The 23,706-nt window shown below is 46.4% G+C and overlaps 1 protein-coding gene across 1 annotated transcript in view; it reads left to right on the forward strand.

Annotated features, from left to right (window-relative positions):
- The first annotated feature begins 1,845 nt into the window (after window positions 1–1,845).
- The window catches only part of LOC144799916 (short-chain dehydrogenase/reductase family 42E member 1-like), an 85,911-nt gene continuing 64,050 nt past the window's right edge, over window positions 1,846–23,706 (forward strand). Inside the window, exon 1 of the mRNA XM_078671534.1 lies at window positions 1,846–1,956. The gene's annotated coding sequence lies outside the window, so the exon portion shown is untranslated. The remainder of the gene's footprint in view (window positions 1,957–23,706) is intronic.

Genomic DNA, 23,706 nt, shown 5'->3' on the forward strand with positions numbered 1-23,706 from the left:
CTTTTGTAGTAATAAGCAGGCCGGAGTATTAGCGTCTTAAAAACTATAAATTGGTCTTCAAGTTTCCTTCCAGTGACTTCTCTCCAGTTCACATTGATTGTTCTTGCAACTGATCCTTCCTGGGCCTGTGTTTATACAGACACTTGAGACTTTGGTCTATGTTTCTCTGGTGAACAGTTGTGACAAGAGAATTCTCCTCAGACTGTTTAATTCATGAATAAACCCTGTACCAAGATCTATGTTCAGGGTTTGCGAGTTTATCCTTGGGAGTGTCATTAACTTCAATCTATGTTCTGAGTGTTTTCTTGGGAGGGAATGCCAGTAACTCCAATCTATATATCTCAAGTTATTCCTTGGGAGTGAATTGCGGCAATCTGTGGTTCCAGTTATTCAGTTTCCTTGCTGTGTTTCTGAAAGAGACTAAGTGTAGGTTACTGAAGTTATTGCAAATCCATTGTATGAGAGGCATGTAGTTTATTGATGGTAATTGCTTCTTCTTATTTCTAGTGCATTGTGTCTTCTCAAAATCAGAGGTCATGGTCCTGTGCACATCTACCTAACAGAGTCAGAGGGTTTCCGGTTAATGTTGTGCTCCCCTGTCGTCCGTTGCTTCCCTCCCTCCCTCTCACTCCTTTGTTGCTGTGCCACCATTCACAGTCATTAAAAAAAGATTAAATATTTCATGGCCCAGCAGCTGCAAAGTGCTTTTGCGCAGGTTTATTATTTTGTATTTATTTACTGGTCCTCATGACATGCGTTTACCATCTTGGATCAGTAAATACAAAAATAAATGAAATAAAATGGCACACACTTCTATCAGTGGGCATGCATGTCTTCAGTCATACTCACACCTGCTCAATAATGTCGTATGCAGGTCATCTCATTACCATTTTTTAAAATTATTATTTTGCTTAAGATGCACAGTACCGCTCAAAACCATTGGAAAAGCTAATACGTCACAAAGGTCAGAATTGTGATCTTTGCCAATGCTTCTTCATTGTAAGTCTGTGACTGAGGGAAAGACAGAAAAGGGAGAAAGACTTAGGATGACAAAGATTGGAAAACTGTGACAAATGCAGAAAACATATAAAAAAAGAACTCGCAATAGTGAGAAAAGGAGGCAAGAAGTGTGGGGTGGTGGAAGAAAGAGGCATGAGGACGATGCAAGACTAAGGAGCTTTGGTATTTGCAACCCTAGTATTCGGCAGCAGGCTCCTAATAATAATTTTGGCCCTCTGCACCATTTTTTTGCTGCAAATTACCACGAGTGTCTTCTGATGCAATTGCCATCCACATTTCTTTTAGAATGCAGTGCCTTGGCCTGCCTGACGTCATACTAACACGTACGTCAGGCATGCAGTTTTCCTGAGGCACATGCCCTAATGTAAATGTGCTAGTAATATGGATTTGGTGTGGTGAATCACTTTTAAGCAGCCTACTGGGTGACAAGGCGCCAGCCTGGCATGCAGTACTTGGGGGTTTCACAGGAGCCACGCACTAATGGCGTAGATCACCATCCTATGTGAAGCAGCCCTGGGCTGCTTGACGATTATTTCTAAATTTGTCTCACCACCCCTCCCTTTCCTTTCCCAAGGTGTCACAGGGTGGGGTGTAGTCAGCAAGCATAACTGACCCCACTCCACCCCGTGACAAGTTGGAAATGGGCGGAGTTACAGGAGGCTGCCTTTGCACGAGGGCATGGCAGTCTATGAGAGAAATGACGTCACAGTGTCCTGAGACTCGACTAATGAGCGTGACGTCCAGTCAGGTTAGGTAAACACATACACTGGTATGCATTTGTTGTGCCTCACTTGTATTTAGAGCATTTCAGCTAGAGCGCTTTCGGCTGTGACTCGGGCTGGTCGTCACTACTCAGTCTGCAACACCAGCCTACACTAACCACTGAAGCACTGCCCAGGACTGGGACAGGAGCAGAGGGCAGGACTTATACGTTGGGTAAGTAAAGGCAGTCTGGTCTCTTTATCTCTCCTCTCTTTCTCATTTTTGTTCTCGTTGTAAAGCAGTCTCTATTTCTTCTTTGTCCATCTATTTCACTTTTACTTTCTACTCATTATCGCCCTTGCTCGCCTCATGTTTTATCTCTTGCTCCCTCCCTTTTTGTTTTTTTGTTGTTGTAACTCCTTGAAAATGAGCATCCAGAGAGTCAGGACTATGCTGGTGCTCAAAAGCACTAGTCATGGCCTTCACTTCCTGAGGAGATGCATGGAGAAGAAGAAAGAGGAAAGGAGACTGTAAAAGAATTATGGAGTGAATGGTGCAAAGAGGAATGAAATAAAGCGAGGGAGGATTGCAACTAAGAGACAAGAATGGACAAAAAGTGGAAGAAAGACATAGACAGAGTGGAGTTAAAATAGGGTGGCTAGAAAGTTGCAAGTGAGGAAGAGAAACATGATGGGCAAAGAGACAAGGGAAGAGAAAGAAGACAGAATGGAAGAGAGATGACAGACGAAGGGGCTACAGAACACAAGGCTGATGAGGATAGAAGAGGACGTATCTGTGATTTGCGCCAGCGCCTGTCTCAATGCGCCTAATTTGTTGAGCCAGGTCAGTGCCTCAGAGCTGTGCGACAACCGGAAATTATAGACACGTCTGTACTTCTTCATGAAAGCATAATTTATTGAAACAGGCCGCGCGTACAATCCTAGCAAGGACAAAAATTAAAACAAAGAGACCCTCGAAAAACAAACTGTTAAGAGTTAATACAAAAGCTTTTTCTACCAGCCAACAGCAGTGTAAGAAAGTTTACATTTTCCGTGCCCGTCATATAATTCCATAATTTCACTGGTGCGGGTTGGGGGTGGGGTTACAGCCAGAAGTGCTGCACTATTTTGCAACTGGTGAACTAGGTTGAAGTCTCGGCATTGACTCGACATTCAGTGATTTTGTACAAAAACACTCAATCACTGCATGAATGTGACCTCGTGTAATTTAACTAGTGTAAAATGCCTCAATACGCTCGGGTCAACTTCATGCTGTATAAAACTCCCCCCAAAAAAGCCCCTGGCTTCTGATGCAATTTCTGCATTCGAGGGGCGCAGAGGTATGTCTTCAATCAAAATCACACAAGGTTGCAAACTGTACCCCTGAGCGAAAACCAACCAAGGTGTTACACTTAGCAGTTATAGGTTTAGCATTGGCACATGCGTTAAGAAAGACATGCAGCTTTTACATTTATTTCTGAAAATCTGTTTTAATCTTTAAGATGAGCAAGTCAGACTGAATTGTTTCTTCTTTTATTTCTTTGAAAAACATGCTACACATGAGACCAAGAGGGAAGTTAAGTGCACACTGCAGGTCCTCCAAAAGGTCAACACATTCAAACACCATAAGTATGGGGCATGAAGGATGAAGACAGAAGGACATTGTCTTCTTAGAAATACCTAAGTGGAAAGTCCAGATCTGGTTTTTCTGGATGTGGAAGCCTCACCCACATAATCTGGCATGCTTCATCATAGGCTGCCTCACCCCAACCTCATAAGATGCTACTACTAGGGATGACTCATCATCATTAGTGTGAAGGAGAACTTAATACATTTTTATTCCTAGATAATTGCAGAGATTCCGATAAAAATACCTTTGGTTAACCTTACAAGATATTCCTTAACTGTTGGGTATCATGGGTATAGTTAAAAGAAAAAAGGGTGACATTTCCGGGTGCTATGACCCGAGCAACTATTTTCCTGCCAAAAAGTGGAGGTTTTTGGGTACAGTGACCCTCACATCTAATTTCCTGTCAAGATGTTTCTGCCTATAGACTAGTGTGGTGTTTTCAGCCAGAAATAGTCGAAGTAGGCAAGGTAAATGAGTTCGTAGTTTTATTGTAAGCATAAAAAGCCACCGCTCCCCTCCCTACGCCTGAGAGGTACCAACTGACACTTTAGAGAACCTAAGCAGGTGCAGAACTATGACGAATATAAGGTTCTACAAGATATGCAACAAGCATATCTAAATACAACAACTAGCCTGTCTTACGGTCTGGGCCATTCATGAGGGCTAATAGACGTAACAATAAAAGGTCTCTCCTAAACTAGAATGGCACCACTACAAGGAGGGAAAACAACGACTTCCTACCTTACTAGCATGAAGATGATGACCTAGAGAATAGACATAATAGTAAGTATTGTTGACACAATTGGCACAGTTAATTCATAGTGATTTCAAATCAGCACACATGGAGAATCATTAGGATGGCAGACGGACTTCATCCGCCCGCCATCCTTTTGTGGAATGGGACTGCCCGCTATTGGTGTGGGGGTCCCATTGGTGATATTAGGATGTGCCCGCCACACTGGCGGGAGCATCCTGCATTTTTTACATTGCGGCGGGCGGTGCTCTTAGCACCGCCCGCCGCAATGCCAAGAAGGCATGTCGTGCAGTTCCATGCACAACCTGGCAGGCACCGCGTGGTGCCTGCCATGTTGTGCATGGACCTACAGGGGGGTACCATAGGTACCGTGAACCACCTGCCTTTCCGAAAGGCATGTCTCAGAAGATAAGCTAATATGGATGGCGGTGTCTCCCAGACACCGCCAACATGTTAACAGCTTTTCTGCCCGGTTGACTCTTCGACCGTGCGGAAAACCGGCGGACGGTCTTTCCGTACGCCGGGGTCCCCCCCCGCCTTGGTAATGTGGCAGGGTGAAATTTCTATGCAGGTGGTGGTTTTTGGCGGGTGGATCGCCACCGCCATACGGGCGTTGGCGATCTGCCCGCTATCCAAATGACCTCCATGGTTTTTAAAATGACACTCCAAAACAAAACACACTACACATGTGAGATACTGGTTCTGTGGAGACAACAAAACTTGCATTCAAACATGCATCCTGACTTGCACAACTTGTGTGAGTGCTTTACAACATGGTCAGATGCCTGGGGGATGGCTCCTGAAGTCACACCCGATTAACATAGTATTATTATTAATTGGTAACATTCAAATTGGAAACCAACTTGTAAGGAAAAGATTGTTTTAAAAAGTGACCGAATAGTCGTGATGGCCCAAACTGATAATAAAAAATGCTGCATTGGTCTGATGAGTGAAACATTACGAGTAGGGCTATCAAGTCTTCTGAAATAATTTGTAATAGATTCTGCAGTGATTCAAATCATGCCTGTTAGTTGCCCTACTGTGTCACAAAGAACACAAGAGAACCAGGTAATAGTAGCTAGCACTTGTGTCAGCCCAACTGGGTGCCACTTAGGACACTTACTTCATCAAGAAGCGCCGTCTGTCTGCATACCTACATAATTTTGTCCTGTCTGCTGAATACTGGGCAGAGACCAAGAGAAACGCTATTAACGGGCACCATATTGGGACATGAATATGCCTGTGTTGTTTGCCAATGTCCTTCACTAATGTGAATATGGTGGCAATCTATTTAATGTCGGTGCTCACTGGGACCATGGGGGACACAGTTTTGTCGATCGCACTTAATAGGGGGGTGAGTACTTCCTTCCAGGGGTGTTATTTATAACTTAACTGATGACATGGAAGACTTTAATTTGATGTCAAGCTTGTAGGACCCACAGGAGTTCATGGGAACTGTGGGTGGTTACTTTGGGGCCCATTAGGATGGCAGGCGGGCGGGCGGATCGCCCCCGCCGGGCCGCCGGTAGTCACCGCCAGCCCAGGGGGGGGCCATCTGCCCGCCATCCACACTTCAAAGATCCACTGCCATATTAGGATGGCTGGGGGGTCCGAAGCAGATGGAAAGACCGTCTGCCACTTTTCCACTGGTCGACTCGTCGACCGGCAGAAAACATGGTTGATATGGTGGCAGTGTCTGCAAGCCACCCCCATCCATATTAGCATGCATGCGGAGATGTGCCTTTCCATGGCGGTGTTGCCTCCATGGAAAGGCATGTGGTATTTGCGTTTGGGGACCAATAGCGGGCCCCCAGGAAGTTGGGAGGGTGGGGGTGGGGGTGCACATGTGGAGTTCCTATGGTACCACCCTGCATTTACATGCACAAGGTGGCAGGCACCGCGCGGTGCCTGTCAGGTTGTGCATGCAAATGCACGACATGCATTCCCAGCATTGTGGCCACAATGCTGAGAATAGGGCTTGCCACCACCATGGTGGCGGTGGCATCCTAATTTCAAGTGTGGGACCACCGCACCCCATGCGGACGGTCCGCATTCCGTTACAGTGGCGGGGTACAAAGCCCTAAGTGTATAATAAAAAAATTGACATTATAATTTTTGATGAGTTTGGAAGTTTACTGGTCTTAAAAAGAATGGAAGGAAATTAAAGTTATAATCAGACCCTTTGTATATGGTTATTCTTGTGTGCACCAAAGCCAACCTCTTTATATCGCAGCCTGTGTGATGTGAAGTGTTGTTGGGTTCATCATATGTAGCATGTGCATAACATTTCATGCTTATGTACCATGTAGCGAGTGGTGTGTCATGAAAAACCCCATACTTCGCATAAGATTGGACCGGTGGTTTAAATTACCACAAGAATCCATAACAATTAAAACTGTGAAAAAAGTTAATGTAATAAGACGTACAAAGGGACTTCAGAGGGTGGATATTCAAGGCCCAGTTCTTTTCAGTTGACCCCCAGGATATTCTCATGAAGCCCTTCTTATCAGTCCCCAATCTGTAAATCCAAGCTGTTTGTTACAGTGGTGTAGTCATATCTGTGGGTCCTGCCTGTAGTTTTCAATAATATACCATTCAATGTAATTTGTAGAGTGTTTATTGTCAAGGGAATGTTTAGTGAATTTTGTGTTGTCTCGGCTGTGACTCCCATACACTGGTATTCAGTTGTGCAGGTGCTGTCCATGGTCCCAGAGGAGGCATGGGCCATACTTTCCCAATCTATGGCAGAGGGGAGAGATGCATCGAAATTCATGATCAGATGTGGGATGGATATGACCAACTCACTAGGCAGAGTGGTTTCTTTGTTGGTGGCCTTACAGCATCACGCCTGGCTGAGAATGACTGGCTTTTCAGGGAATGTCGAAACCTCACTTATGGACATGACATGTGATGGCTCTTCAGAGACAAAGTGAACTTAGTGCTAGAGCACTTCAAGGATAGCAGAGCTCAGGTCAGGCCCTTGCACCTTCACATAACCACACCCTAGACCACCTTTCATTTCATTTCTGGGCACGTAAGGGGCTTCCATCCGTGTCCTTACCCACCCAGTCAACACTGCACGCAACCACTCCAGCTTCTGCGTGGCCAAGGATGCGGTACCCTCCGCCAGGAAGTGGCAGCTCTCTTGGACAAGGAAGTGACAGAGAGGGTCCTGATGCCAGAAGTAGGTTGTGGTTGCTATTCCCTGTATGTTCTGCTGCCCAAAAAGGATGGAGACGTTCATCATTTCCTTGACCTGTGCCCCTCGGATGCTTGATTCCGTTCTGGGAAGGACATGGCTATTGTAGTTCGGACTGGACTGTTCCCATGGGGCACAGGGTCAGCGCTGATTTGCATATCGCCATTGTCTAACCCAGGGTGGTGTGGAGTGGAAAAACGATGGATTTGGGCCCAGATCTTTGGACTGGGGTGAATGTGTGACATTGATCCACATTCTGTCCATCATTGTTGTGTTTGCAATTACCGCTCTAAGTGTACTGGGGATGCTCAGACGTGAGTCCCAGGCACTCCACACCACTGGAGTCAAGCTAGCCGGGCTGATGAGAGGTGTTACCTCGAAACCGGGCCGGTCCTCGGATGCTTGATTCCGTTCTGGGAAGGACATGGCTATTGTAGTTCGGACTGGACTGTTCCCATGGGGCACAGGGTCAGCGCTGATTTGCATATCGCCATTGTCTAACCCAGGGTGGTGTGGAGTGGAAAAACGATGGATTTGGGCCCAGATCTTTGGACTGGGGTGAATGTGTGACATTGATCCACATTCTGTCCATCATTGTTGTGTTTGCAATTACCGCTCTAAGTGTACTGGGGATGCTCAGACGTGAGTCCCAGGCACTCCACACCACTGGAGTCAAGCTAGCCGGGCTGATGAGAGGTGTTACCTCGAAACCGGGCCGGTCCTCGGATGCTTGATTCCGTTCTGGGAAGGACATGGCTTTTGTAGTTCGGACTGGACTGTTCCCATGGGGCACAGGGTCAGCGCTGATTTGCATATCGCCATTGTCTAACCCAGGGTGGTGTGGAGTGGAAAAACGATGGATTTGGGCCCAGATCTTTGGACTGGGGTGAATGTGTGACATTGATCCACATTCTGTCCATCATTGTTGTGTTTGCAATTACCCCTCAATTTTTACCTCAGACAGCAGAAATCCAAAATGCACACACTCGCTCAGGTCCTGTGTGGCCTTGCCCCAGGAGATTGGACGGTAGCATTGGACATGTAGGACGCATATTTCCACATCCCCCGTGCCTGCCCACAAATGTTAACAGTGGTTCATGGCAGGCCACAAGCCCTTTCAGGGCACCATGATCACTTTGGACCTTACCAGTGCCCCTCTGGTTTTGACAAAGGCGATGGCGGTGGTTGCAGCTCATCTGCGGAGATCATGGATATCAGTCTTTCCCTATCACACAAATGGCTGTTGAAGGCTCACCCAAAGCAGTCATCTCCCACCTACAGACTTTGGCTGACCTCCTGCAGTTGGTGGGGTTCACTATTAACATGCTGAAGACACACCTGACTTCCTCTCAGACACTCCCTTCCATCGGAGCTATGATACTGATGTTTCAGCCTGAATCCTGGGTTTCAGTGAGACTGACATGGAGGCTGCTGGGCCTCATGGCCTCCTGCTTTTGCTTTTAATACATGCTCGTTGGCATATGTGGGCTCTGCAGTGGGACCTGATGTTCCTGTGGGCGCGGCATCAGGGGAATCTCTGCCATGGTCCAGATTTCGGAGGGAACTGCACAAGTTCTGAAGTGGTTGTTAACGAACCGTAATTGGGTCAACTTCAGACCCTTCTCCCTTCACCAACCAAATCTGACAGTGGTGACAGATGCATCAGTCCTGGATGGGGCAGTCATCTGGGAGAGGTGGAGATAAGAGGCCTCTGGTCCACGGCGGATCTGTACTCCGCATCAAACTACTGGAGCTTCATAGATTCGGCTGGCATGGAAAGACTTTCTACCCTCCATAAAGGGAATGTTTGTACAGGTGTTCACATAAAACAGCACCTCCATGTGATACTGCAAACAACAGAGTGGGTGGGGTCCTGGACCCTTTGTCAAGAGGCCCTGCACCACTGAGAATGGCTGAAACATCAGGGCATATCCCTGGTTGTTCAACACCTGGTGGGGTCTCTGAAAGCCAGGGCAAAAACGGCCAAAGATACATAGCAGGTCACGAATGGTGTCGCCACCCAGAGGGGGTGCAAGGTCTCTTTCAGCAATGGGGAGAAACTTGGTTTGATCTGTTCCCCACAACCGAGAACCCCATTGCCAGCAATTCTGCGTGCAGGTGTTTCCAAGGAGGCTCTCGCTCGGAGACTCTTTTTATCTCGATTGGAGCTCCAACCTCCTGTACACCTTTCTGCCCATACCACTGATGCCCATAGTACTCAAGAAGATCAGGAACGACCAGGACCAAGTTATCCTTCTCGTTCCAGACAGGGCTCGGATAGTTTGGTATCCCGAGCTGTTGAGCATTGCCATCGGTCCACAGGGAGGATCTTCTGTCTCTGCCACAGGGAAGGGTTCTCCACCTAAACCTGTCAATTCAATTCAAAATATCTTCATTCGATTCAAACAAAGTGAATCATAAAGAATACATATGTTTAAAATGACTTAAAACAGATATATACATATAAAATTAATTGGTATAAAAAAAAAGAATGAAAAAAGTGCAGTTTACATTGCAGCCAGGAATCATGAATCAACACCTTGCTACTATAGCTTTCCTTCTTACTTGAGCCGCCCTAAGAAATCTTGCAAGTACCAAACAGGTGTACAGGCTTGAAAGCCTGCGCCAGGACGCTCCTTCGCTGGAGCAGCTGTGCGCATTAAAATGCAAATAACATAACATAACATAACAAAGCTGTTGCAAGTATAAAAAAGCCGGCCTGCATTGTTTAAAATTTAGTGATTTCAATAAAGGTATAATAAAAGAACTTCTCAGATCCTTATAAAATTTACAAAAAAGTGCAATGTGCATAGTTGATTGGTTTGATACATTATCACATGGGCATTGTGATAAATCTTTTGACCAGTCATTGGGGCTTGGAAAACTTATCAAGCGGTAGAAAATGCTTAATCTAAAATGAGATAAAACTAATCGATGTTGGGCACTGAGAACATTATAAAGGTATGGTTGCATGGAGAAGGAGTCAGGAGCATTTGGTTGGATTTCACAGTTGGTTTACCCAGTTCCAAGCGGATGTATGACGTTATAACGCATACTATTACTCCGCAGACCATTACAACGCGACTTTTACTCCGCATACCGTTACAACGCATAGCGCCTTGGGGCGCTGGATAGTGGTAAGTATAATTTTCTATTCCAACACCAGTCCCCGTGGACACTAGGGAAGGTGTTGGATAGAAAATTAAACTTATTCCCTATCCTACAGCGCCCGCGTTGTAACAGGTGTATACCGTTCCAAGCATAACCACAGTTCCGCCAGATGGTTTAGAGACTGTTTTTAATCCTTTCCTCAAGATATTTAACAAGGATTTTGGATGCTCATAGAATACCAAATGATCCATATCTGTCAAGGAATTCTTAATAAACTGTAGCCAGGGGATCTTTTGCGCGATTTCAGAGTCATAGCAGTCCTTGACAATGGCACATATCTAGTCCATATGTTCCGAGGTCTATATTTTGTGCCAAAGAAAGAGTGAATGTGTGCTTACCAGGTCTATTCGGTAATTAGTCCCCAGCTCCAATTGACATACAAAAGGTGAGCAACTCGAGGGAAGTGCCAAAAGGTTTTTAAAAAACGCATTTTCCACCACCTGTAATGATTCAACATTTGCATGACCCCAAATGGCCGAGCCTTACATTGCAATAGTTCTACACTTAGCATAGTAAATGGATAACATTTCTTTAAGTTGTATGTTTCCCAGTTTTCTAGCAAAATTGCGTAGTGCAGCAATAGATCTTAAACATTTTAATCTTTTGGATTCAATTGCACTTTTCCATGTACCTTCACTATCAAATAAAATACCCAAATAGGAAAAGGTTCGCGTTTGGGTTAAAATGTAATTTCCTAGATATATATTCCGACATTTCGTTCCTCCCCCACCCAATTTCATAACAAATGTCTTGCTTGTGTTAATTTGGAGACCTAGATTTTCCATAAACAGGGTACATTTGTCAAGCAGAAGTTGCAGAGCTAAAGGAGTGCGAGCCATGAGAACGGTATAGTCCACGTTAAGTAACACCGGAATTGATCGCTGTTTTACTTGTGGCATGTCCGCACACGAACTAGCCAAAATGTTACCCAAATCATTTATATAAAGATTGAATAAAAAAGGGGCGAGCACACACCCCTGACTGACCCCTTTTTCTATTCTGAATGGGCAGGTACATTCTCCTTTAATGCTAAACCATACACTTGCATGGCTGCTCGAGTACAATTGTCTTAAAAGAGCAATAATTGTACCATCGATACCCATTGAGCTCATCACTGACCATAGTTTCTAATGGATAACGCAGTCAAAAGCCGACAATAGGTCAACGAATACTGTGTACAGATTGCTATTGTTAATGTGTGTATACTTGTCCATTAACAAGTTCAAGTTAATTGTTTGCTCAGTAGTGCCAATGCCCTTATGGAATCCGTATTGTAAGTCAAAGATCCTACTATTACTTTCAGCCCAGCTTTGTAACCTGGCTAAAATAATCCGACCCACCACCTTTACTAAAGAGTCACGTAAGGAAATGAGTCTGTAATGCGATGGGCAGTTGCAGTCACCTTTTTTAAATATAGGGACAAATTGAGACCCTCTCCAAGTCATAGATAGCCCTGTATGTTGGTAAGATATAAGGACATTAGTAAGGATGAGAAGCCCAGGGATCAATATTGGCTTTAAATAGATCGATTGGGACGCCCAGGAGATTTGTTTCCCCTACTAGATCTAATAGAGAAGGAAACTCCTTCCAGAGTAAAGTTTAGAGCAGCCTCGTCAGGTGCGGGGGCAGACACCTGTATGGCAGCCTCGTCACTTTGAATGAGGTGGTAAGGTAAACTAGTTGTACTAGACGAATAAAGGGCGGAGAAGTGTGTTACCCACTCTTCCTCGGTTACAGCAATCTTTATTGGGTGAACCAGAGTTCATGAGGAATGAGGAGGTAACCACACGCCAAAATGCCGTGCTATCGCCTTGTGCAATTTCTCCCACAAATCCTCTTTTAATATTTTCTTAAATTTTTTTTAAATGAGCCTGTATTCCTGCCTCCAGTACTGAATCTCCTCCATGTTTCTAGTGAGTCTCTTCAAAGCTCCTACTGCATGAGTGATCCATTCCTGTGTTCTGGACCTGCCTTCTGTCGTGTTAGTAACCCTGCCTTAATGGCGCCAGTTATTTGTTCGTAGGGTTTTGTAATATCGGTAACCTCCTTTGTGTTATGCAAACAGACATTAAAGGTGCTTTTATGTTTCTGAATTAAATTCACTAAAATGTATTTGATACATACGTGCAGATACCACCCCTATTTCTACTGTGCCTAGATGGAACAGCCAGCAAGTTATAGGTTTTAAATCCATTTAGATTGGAAGGATCTTTATCCCACGTTTCTTGTAAGCAGACTATGGAAAATGTGCCTATGAATATTTGCAACTGTGGTAGATTGAGCTTACTACGCAACGCCACTACATTCCAGGAGATTTCCTTAATATTAGTAGGGTCTGGAAGCGTAGGGTCACTCAAGAGCTCTTTAGTTAGCGCAGGAGATAACAGGGTTGTTATTTCTCCTGGGCTAGGAGATAGCTGCAAATTTATATCAAGAGATGGAATGCCAGGACTTTGCGTTGGAGCGCTCATACATAGGTTATCATTTAGTCAGTCTACCCCAGCAAGATTAGAAAGGGCTTCAAATCTATTCGAAGTGGGGATAGAAAATAGAGGGAAATTTGCATAGTTTGCTCCAGCAATTAGAGGTGAATGGTACTGTGTGCCTAGTGTTGGATAAAGTGGTGTCAATATATTAGGTTGACTGTTACATTGTATCAGGGGTTTGTAGAAAAAGCCAAGCAGAAGAACCATAATTTGCTCATCATTTACACGATGAGATTTAAACCTGCACAGTATGTCATTGACTAGTCTAGGAGATTTAAATGATAGAACTATACAGTCACCCGCAAACGCCTTAGGGTCTGCCGATCCAGCCTATCCGGCAAGCCATTTTAAGGTCAGCAAAGAGTATGCCCCCCAGCCCCAATTTAGAATCAAGTCAATTGAGGGATTTATTCCTTAATGACTCCCAAGTTTCATACTGGGGGGACTCTATGGGTGGAATATTAGCTAAAATGACCACATAAGGGTTAGCGTCTGCTGGCAGATCTAATTTATCTCTTTCTACAAGAGGAGGGTTAGGAGTTCTACCCCCTTCATTCATGTAAGATAGGGGGATTAATGGAGTCCCCTTATTTGTAGGCTCTCTCATCACTGTAGCCGGGGCAGCTGTCTGATTGTGGGATACAACCCTGGTAGCCTTCATGGTGTTTCCTATATGAGGGATACAGGTTTGGACATCTACGTTTCTGCCAGAGGACCCCTCACCAGAATTTGTGTCCCAGTGAAAATCAGCCCCCTCCCTTGCCCTCTTCTCATCTTTTCCCAATTGCCCCTGTCTCAGATAATATATCCACAACCATTTTATGCATTAGTTCCACACTTGATTCAATTTTTCCAATTCTAGCCAAGATTGGTGAAAAAATGTTGGCAATAGTACTTTCAATACATGATGTAATAGTTTGCGAGGATAGTTCTTCGTATTGGGGATTTGAGTTAACATTAGAGTCAATCAAAGGGGGTGGACTATGCCGACTATCAGCTATGGCTTCTGGGGTCAACTCTTTTTCCTGGATCTGGTCCGTATGGCCCTCATAGGTTCCGAATGATTAACCTTATTATTCTTTTTAACTGGGATTTCATGTACAGGGATAGTAGTGGGTAATGGGGAAAGACATTGAACGGTGGATGTGGCTGATGGGCTTGTAATACATACTTGATTTGTTAATGTGGAGTCACCTATGGCGGAAACATGTATGATACCCTCTGCATTGGGGGCCAGCTGAATCCACCTCCACTGACAAATGTCGCTCAGCAACCTGTATCTCCTTATCAAAAGCCTTAAACCTGTCAATATTCTGCCTTCATGTGTGGAGATTGAGCAGCGACAGTTGACAGCATTCAACCTTCCACTCGATGTCTGCAGCGTTATCTTGGCAGCCAGGCATCCATCCACCAAAACTGTATACACCTGCTGCTGAAGCAAGTTTGTGGCATGGTGTTCAGAGAAGCAAGTTGACCCTCTTTCGGCTCTACTTTCCTAGGTCCTTCTGTTTATTCTTTTTTTTGCCCACAATGATTTTGCTTTGGGCATCTTCAAGGGCTTTCTTCTTGGCCAAATGAGCCTTTTTGCGGTTAAATGATCAGATATCCCTCTTCAAATCCCCTGTTGTAAACAGATGTTTGAAAGGTCTCCAACATATTTTTTCACCTTCATCCTTAATCATGCCTCAGTGGGACCTCGATCTTGTACATACATTTCTGATGTGGGGTCCTTTCAGCCACTGCATAACTGTCATCTCAGGCTACTTAGCATCAAGATGGACTTCCTTGTGGTGATAACATCTGCCCAGAGAATTAGTGAGCTTCAGGCCTTGTCATCTAAGCCTCTGTACCAAACCATCATCCCAGACAATATCGTTAATGGCACCAGAGCTTAATTTCTGCCAAAGATTGTCACACCTTTTTATATAGGGCAGTCCATCACCCAGCTTCATTTACACTGCACCACATCCCTCTAAGGAAGAGGAGGTACTCCCTTGTTGATCTACCTTTACCACACAAGAGAAATCCAAGTGGATGACCATCTCTCCGTGGGGTATGTCCGATCTAAGAAGGGAATGGCTGTGCAGACATGAACCCTCTTATTTTGGATTTGGCTCTGTATTCAAATATGCTATGCATTGGCCAAGAAGCAACCCTCTTCATGCTGTATATCGGAGCCAAGAAGTGAATTGCTGTGCAGAAATGAACCATTTCCTTTTGGATCATGACCTGCATTCAAATATGTTATGCATTGACCAAGAGGCAACCCCCGTAGGGTTTGCATGCTCACTCCATCAGAGCTAAGGCTGCGACCACTGGGTCAGCATGCAGAGTTCTGGTTCTGGACATCCTTCAGGCAGCAACATGGGCGTCTTTCCATACGCTGACCAAGCACTACTGCCTAGACAGCAAGGAATGTCAGGATGGGCACTTTGCATGTTTGGTCCTACAGGACTTCCTTGTGTGAATTTGTACTGCAGACCCACCTCCAGGAAGGTATTGCTTGGGTATCTATTCTAAGGTAAGGAATCTGCAGCTATAAGGCTCTATCAGATGAACAAGTTACTTGCCTTTGGTAACACCGTTAATGATAGAGACTCTATGTAGCTGCAGATTCCTTACCAACCCACCCATCCTCCCCTCTCTACAAACAGATTTCTAGGTTCAGGGCATTCCACACTAGTGGTCAGTGTTCTACGTGGCTCTATGCTCCTGGCACGGAATTTTGCGAAAATAAACAGATGTCAGAATACTAGGGTGGCACCTATATAGGCCCTATGCACGTCACTTCTGGCTCCAAAAATGGCAGGTGGAGCTGAACAACACCTACCAGTACACAGCGGTACTGCTCAATAATCTGCAGCTAGATAGTGTTTCTAAAAGATAAAGCATTTCCGAAGGTAAGTAATTTGCTCGTAACTTCCTTACACCGATGCAGTTGAGTCTGTCCTTGTTGGACCATTTTAGTGAGCTGGAGTGAGGAAGCCTATAATGAAGCATGCCACATTACATGGGTGAAAATTCCTCATTCAGAAAAACTGGATTGTACACCTACGGATATCTAACGTAGAATACAATGTCCTCTATACATCCTTGATGTACCATATCTATAGTGTTATAATGAATCATGCTACATCCAAGCATATGTGCTCCAACATACAGTTTTATTTAGGGAAAGCTCATCATGTGGTTTGTCCGCGGGCCCTGAAGTCGAATATTATTACCTTCAGCAGCTTCATGCACTGCAGAGCCTCCCAGCTAGTTTTGGAGGAAGAACATCTGTCAGATTAGTCCATAAATCAAATCCATACTTAATCAGGTAAGTACAAAACTATTGAGAAAAAAAATATTGTTGTAGAAAATATAGTTGTACAAAATATCGAATTTTATATGCATATAAAATAAAATATTAAATATGGTAAATAATAAAATGTATACAAATAATAAACTTAATCAAAAAAAGTTAAACACACATACATAATAATTTATATATATATATATTTACTTCAAAACAATTAATAAACAGATGTGGTTAATGAAGTCTCCCTTATGCTAGAAATCTGTGCAGCAGAGTTATTTTGAAAGTGCTACCTGAGGGGGTTTGCGCTATTTGGGTTTGCACTATTTGTATAGAATAGGATATAAGAAAAATAAAGTGTTCCAATACAATGAAAGAAATGGTGATACTTTTTTGCGTAAAGTACATTTTATATTTTATATTTTAGTGTAATGCTTATGTACTGAGCATATAAAGCGACAAATTGTTGCACTATGCTTGTGAATACCAATTTTGAGTTTCAGGAATATCCACTACATGTTATGTTTATTGTTGGGACAGGATAAATGGGTTAAGAAAATGGCACTCACCAGACTGATAAAGGGTGCGGTGACAGCCGAAACATTTCTCTCCTGTTTGCTGGGTCGGAGGAGGCCCAATGCAATCAAAAAGCCTTAATCCAGTAGCCCGCGTGTGTGTGCTGTCTTCCTTGTGGATTAGGGATTGTGTTGAAATATATATATATATATATATATATATATATATGTTAAACGGGTGTCGCCCTTTCCGTCTCCCCTCGCAATCTGCAGAGGATCGCTAAAGCTGGCTGAGCACGCCGGACATAATTTCCATGATACTAGTTCAATGATACTAGTTCAATAAAGCGATCACTCAGAGTATATGCTTTCACTAAATGATGGTTTAAACCTGTAACACATTTCACTTGCACAGAAAGCTTGTTCACACGCTGTATTGTGGGTAATGACTCCAATACATACAGAGTATTGAAAGTAAATAAGGACTAAATAATGAGTTGACACTTTTGCTACAGTAGCATCCATTTTGTAACGTTGAATTTTGGGGTCATCAGTTATTGTTACATATGTGAGCCCTTCAGACTTTTTTAGTCATCAATAGAGCATACAAACATTATAAAACAATAATTGCATTCTTATATACTAATCAAATGTGTAATGTGCGCTCCATTGCCAAAACCAGAATACTCAAAAAACGAGTAGGAAATCATGCTGCAATTTTGCAATATGTATTTCTACCGCTTGGCGCCACACGTCAGGGGGGTGGCCCTCTGGACTGTGAGAGCTGGACATGTTGCAAATTTTGCAATACTGGCACAGTGCTCATAATCTGAATAGTCTACCACAGACTGAGTTAATGCAGGGTCAGAAGCACCTGTCTAAAGAAAAGGTGAAATCACATCTGGATGACAGCTCTTTGCTTGGCTGGAAAAGGTTTCCCACACTGGTTCCCATGTACTCCTTTGGGCATGGCGCCTGATTGTGCAGATTTAATGTTCATAAAACCTGTCTAAAGAAAAGATGAAAATACCTCTGGATGACAGCTGGTTCCCATGTACTACTCTCAGCATACTCTCAGCATAGTGCCTGATTGTGTAACCTCTGGAATACCCGGGATCGGGGAAAGCCAGGACAAGGCAAGAGAATCAGACCCCAAACAGTTGTAGCTGACCAATTTATTTATTGGATCAATGTTAATGAAGTTAAGGATAAAAGTAAGTAACCAATAAGGGAATCCATAAGGTATAGGAAAAGACAAAGAACCAACAAAGAAATAAGCAAAAGGAAATGTCAACGATACCCATTAGCAGCACGGGTCCTTTTGCCTGTATGGGGCTCTCACCGTCCTCCGCATGAATACCGGTCCCGGTATTCGCCAACGGAGGGCACTGTGCTAAGAAACGGGCGAAAATGCCATTTGTGTGCTGCTAATGGCGTGTGATGTTCTCGCAGGGAAACCACGAACTTGGGAGGCCCAGCCGGGCTCTCTACCACATGCAGTACCCCGGCGAGATGAAGGGAGCAGCCGCTCGACCTCCTCCACTTTATGTGCACAGCCTGGTGCACCGTATCAATGCCTCAGTGGTGTTATACGCAATGAACAGCAGAGACGCTGCAAACACCTCTGTGGCGGGCGTCTCTGCTAAGGTCTTCAATTGTACAAACTCTCGGGTAGTGAGGGCGGAGGCAGAGAGCAGCCGCTCGATCTTGCCTCCTTATTCTCTGTTCCTGTCTGGGGGTTCTTGGCGGTGTCAAACGAGACGCAGCAGCCACCCCTGCTGAAAGCGTCTCATCCGAAGTCTTTTCCCCTGATTACTCAATTAGTGTCTGACTGACACTCTGCTCTCTAGGGTCGGGAAGCGAGATGCGGCGAACAGCCCTTGGCCTCACCTACCTCTCTCGCTCTCAGGTCGGCTGCGGGTGAAGAACGCCTCGGTGCGTAGTCCAGGACAGGCCTCGAGGTCGGCAAGGAATCGTAATATCCGACGCCGAGTCTATAATTAGGCCAGCTATATGTAGCCGTTTCTGATCGTCGCACAGGCCTCGCTAGGCATGCTGGTCACTGTAGTTCCGCTCTGCGGCGCCGCTGATTGTTTCATGGGTCGGATCGCGGCAACACCGGAGCTAGCTGCAATAGAGAGGAGGGGGAATTCATGACAGTACATCCTCTTCCCATCAGCCCCTTCCCCCCGGACCAGCACTGTTTGGATACTTCCTGTGGAACGATAACACCAGACGAGGTGCATGGACTCCGGCCGCAGGCTCCCACGACTGCTCCTCCGGGCCATACACCATCCAGGCCACGAGGTACCACAACTTGCCCCCTCTCCACTTTGAATCTCTAATGCCCACAACCTCGTACTCCACTTCCGAGTCCACCGATACAGGGGCCGGAATGGCGTGTGCTCTTGCATGGGAGGGTTTAAGCAGCGAGACGTGGAAAACAGGATGAATCCGTAGTTGCTTAGGCAGGCACAGCTTCACGTTTACGGGGCTCACGCACTTGGAGATGCGGTAAGCGCCGATGTATTTGGGGTGAAACACGCTATGTTTGCGAAACTGCAAGTTCCTGGTAGACACCCAAACGTAATTTCCCACCCCGTACAAGGGCCCAGGCCTCCTTCTTCTGTCAGCCGCCGCCTTGTACTTAGTCTTGGCGGCCTCCGGATATTTTTGTGTACGCATCAGGGTGTTCTTGATGTCAGCTACCCTTTTGGAGGTTTTAGGCATCCTGCCTTCACTGAGAGGGTGTAGAAAAGGCAAAAACCTGGGGTGATGACTGTAGTTGCTTTAGAAAGGGGAAGCTTTGGTGGAGCTATGCGTGGCATTGTTATACGCGATTTCCGCTAATCATAGCAGATCCACCCATTCATCCGTCCCCTGCTCAACGAAACAGCGCAGGTATTGCTTGAGAGACTGGTTCTGACGTTCAGTCTGGCCGTCCGTCTGTGGGTGGTAGCTCGTTGACATGGCCGACTTGACGTGTAGAGCTGAACACCATGTCCTCCAGAACTGGGCTGTTAACTGCGAACTTCTGTCCGACACTATCACTCTGGGCAGTCCGTGCAACCTTACCACATGTCGCAACAATATCAGTGCCAATTGGCCCGCAGACGGCACCTGCTTGCACGCGATGAAATGACCCATCTTCGTAAGGTAGTCAACCACCACCAGGATTGCCGTACAACCTTGATCCACGGGCAGACCCACGAGGAAGTCCAAGGATATGTTCCCCCACGGCCGGCTTGGTGTAGGAAGGGGTTGTAGTAATCCCTGCGGACGCCCATGATCTGCTTTCATAGTGGCACAGGTCGAACAGGCCGCTACCCGGTTCTGGACATCTGCTCTCATGGACGGCCACCAGAAGTGTCTCCCCAGGCTGGCCAAAGTTTTCTCCACACCGAAATGTCCAGCACAGGATGAAATGTGGCACCAAGTGAAGGCTTGCTTCCGAAGCCGAGGCGTCAGTATCAGCAACCGGCTACCATGCACCGGTATCCCGTCTCTGACCTGCCACTCCCTGTGACCGTGGAGCCATCGTCTCCAAGAAAAGGAACGTATCCCGTTCTGGATGCCCCTGAGAAAAGCATCCGGCTGTATCAACCCCAACACTGCATCGGGGCGGATGATGGAGCGCTCCTCGAAAGGCCGAGGTTCCGTAGCAGAAGTTTGACGGGAAAGCGCATCCGCCTTCTTATTGTCAGCACCCGGCCGGTACGTAATGTGGAAGTTAAAACCGGAGAAGAAGAGCATCCACCGTAGCTGTCGAGGGGAAAGGTGTCTCGCCGCCGTCATAAATTGCAGGTTCCTGTGGTCCGTGAACACGGTGACCACCTGCGTGGCTCCCATCAGCAGATGCCTCCACTCCGTGAAGGCGTCCTTGATAGCCAGCAGCTCCTTCTCCGCGATGTGATAATTGCGTTCAACGTCGTTTAACTTCCTGGACATGAAGGCCACTGGATGCATCACGCCTGTGTCACGATCGCGTTGGGACAGGATGGCCCCCAGAGCCCCCTCCGAAGTGTCCACCTCTACCACATAAGGATGTTCCGGATTGGGGTAAGACAGCACAGGGGCCGTGACGAAAGCTCTCTTCAGGGCTACAAACGCTTCCTGTGCCTTTTGGTTCCATATGAACGCCTGTGATTTCTGCAAGAGCTGAGTATTTGGGGCTACCAGTCCAGAGAACCCATCGATGAAACGCCGATAAAAATTGGCGAACCCGATGAAGCTTTGTACATCCTTGACGCCTTGCGGAACAGGCCATTCCTCCACCGCCTTGATCTTGCGTTCCGCCATCTCCTGCCCGTTCGGGCTAAGCATCACCCCAAGGAACTCCACAGACGTGACATGGAAGTCACACTTGCTTAGCTTGCAGAACAGCGTGTTCTCCCTGAGCTTCCTGAGCACCGATGTTACGTGTTGTACGTGGTATTCCTCCGTGTTGGAATAAATGAGGATATCGTCAATGTACATGACCAGGTACACATCCAAGATGTCACGGAACACCTCATTGAGGAAGTACTGAAAGGCCGCAGGGGCATTGCAGAGCCAAAACGGCACGACGAGGTACTCGAAAAGACCGTATCTGGTCTTAAATGCGGTCTTCCACTCGTCACCTTTCCGCATGCGCACCAGGTAGTATGGCCCTTTGAGGTCAAGCTTCGTGTAAATACGGGCCTTCTTCACCTGTTCCAGCAGCACACTGATGAGGGGCAATGGGTACCTGTTCTTGACTGTGATTGCGTTCAAAGCCCTAAAGTCTACACAAACCCTCAGCTCCCGGTTGGCCTTCGGTATGAAGAAGAGGGGCGACGCCGCTGGGGACTTGGAAGGCCTCACGAGCCCCAACCCCAGGAGCTTGTCAAGATAGGAGCGTAGATGTAGGTTTTCTGGCTCAAATGGCATAAGGGTTTGTAATGGGGCAATTGTCTCTAAAATGTAAATGTAAATTGATACTTGTATAGCGCACTACTCACCCACAAGGGTCTCAAGGCGCTTGTACGAATACCGCTGTAGAACCCATCCTGGCTTTCCCTGTGAGGTGTCCACTCCTGGGCACCCCCAAGGTGGAGGCCAGGCATCATTAGCGTTGTGGGGGCCGTTGTGGAGATTAAGAAAGCTATTGCCCAGAGTTGCAGAGTGGGACTCCATGATTGGAATAGGCACTGAGGCGAGAATGATCAGGTCCGTGGAATTTTGAGCCCAAGACCCGCCGAGGCGGGGAATTGAACCCTGGTCCCGGGCTAGACCTCTGCATACAGTCTGCCGCTGGGTACACACGCACCCGGAACCAAGTCGATTTGGCAATCATATATCCGGTGCGGAGGGAGCACCTCAACCCGTACCTCATCGAAGATGTCGCTATAACTGTGATAAGCGTTGGGAAGGTCAACCTTTTTCTCTGCTGCGGTGGCTACCTTGTGTACTAAGCCCTTGGCGTTGTCGCTTGAACCTTGACCTAAATGGCACTGCTGTAGACAATACAGAGACGTCATCTGAAGCTCATGGGTTGTCCAGTTGATTGAAGGGTTGTGCTTTTGGAGCCAGGGCAGACCCAATATCACTCCGTACTGTGGTGCTCGAATGATGTTGAAGTCATTCACCTCCTTGTGCCATACTCCGTATTTCACAGGAAGCTTCCCCGTGTGATGCCCAATAGGTCCCATCACCAATCGTTGTCCATCTACAGCATATACGTCCTCAGGGACTTCCTTGGGAATGAGGGAGATGCCCAATCGTAGTGCTTCCTTCTGGTCCATAAAGATACCAGTGGCCCCGGAATCCACCATGGCCACCACAGGTATCCACTGTGCCTGAATGTCTATGTATACCATGATAAATAAGTGCTGCTGACGCGCCTGCTCCAGGCATGACAAAGAAGGGATGCATATGTGACTCCATGAAGCCCCTTCACTATTCAGGGAGTCCTTCAGTTTTCCGCCGGCCCGTCCACTACTGCCGTCACTGTCTTGGTTGCTCGATATCGACTACTCTTTGGTTTAGCAGGGCACTCACAGACGTAATGCCCCTTCTTGCCTCAGTACAGGCAGAGGCCTTGTTTACGGCGTGATTCTTTTTCTGTAGCGGTCAGGCTAGCCCGGATGGCTCCTATGTCCATCGGTTCTGTTTTAGCGACGGAACCAGCCTCGGGGTTTCTGGGTGACACATAAGAGGGCAATGGTTTTCCTTTTCTTTTGTGGTCTCCTTTCCGCTCGCTCAACCTATGATCCAATCGCATTACCAGGTTGATGAGCCCTTCACACGTTTTGGGTTGTGGGTCTATCTGCTCTACGACGTCCTTGAGTTCGTCGCTCAACCCTTGGTGAAAGAGCGCCGTTTGTTTGGAGACAGGCCACTTGGTCTCGGCCACCAGACGCTGGAATGCGTTCACGTATTGCAAAAGGTCAATGTTGCCCTTACGCAGCTCCAGCATCTCCCTGTCTGCGGTGTAGGAGTAAGCCCTTCTGTCGAATACTTTTAGGAACTCCTCACGAAAGGCTCCCCAATCACATAAAAGGGGGTCGTTCCTGCTCACCAAAGGTACGGCCCATTGTGCTGCATTCCCCGCCAGATACGAAATGAGAAAAGCCACCCTAGCTTGGCTGGTGGGGAACGCCTTGGGTTTGCATGACAGGTGCAATGCAACTTGAGTATGAAAGACCTGTACAGTGTTGGGGTCTCCACTGTACCTCTCGGGTGTAGCCAAAGGGATGGAAACGGGCATCTCCACCACCACTGCAGAGGAAGGAGTCGCGGGGGGGGGGGGGGGTCCAGCATCAAACGGGTTTCTCTGGAGGGCATCTAATCTTGCCTTTAGGTCTGCTGCTTCCTGCCTGGATGCAGCAAGCTCGACTTGAACCGATGCCAAGGAAGCCAACACATCGTCCAAGGAAGTCATAGTCTTCTGCACAACCAGGGGTTGGTTAATG

Source organism: Lissotriton helveticus, chromosome 12 (genome assembly GCF_964261635.1).
Source record: "Lissotriton helveticus chromosome 12, aLisHel1.1, whole genome shotgun sequence".
In the NCBI taxonomy this organism is placed as follows: domain Eukaryota; kingdom Metazoa; phylum Chordata; class Amphibia; order Caudata; family Salamandridae; genus Lissotriton; species Lissotriton helveticus.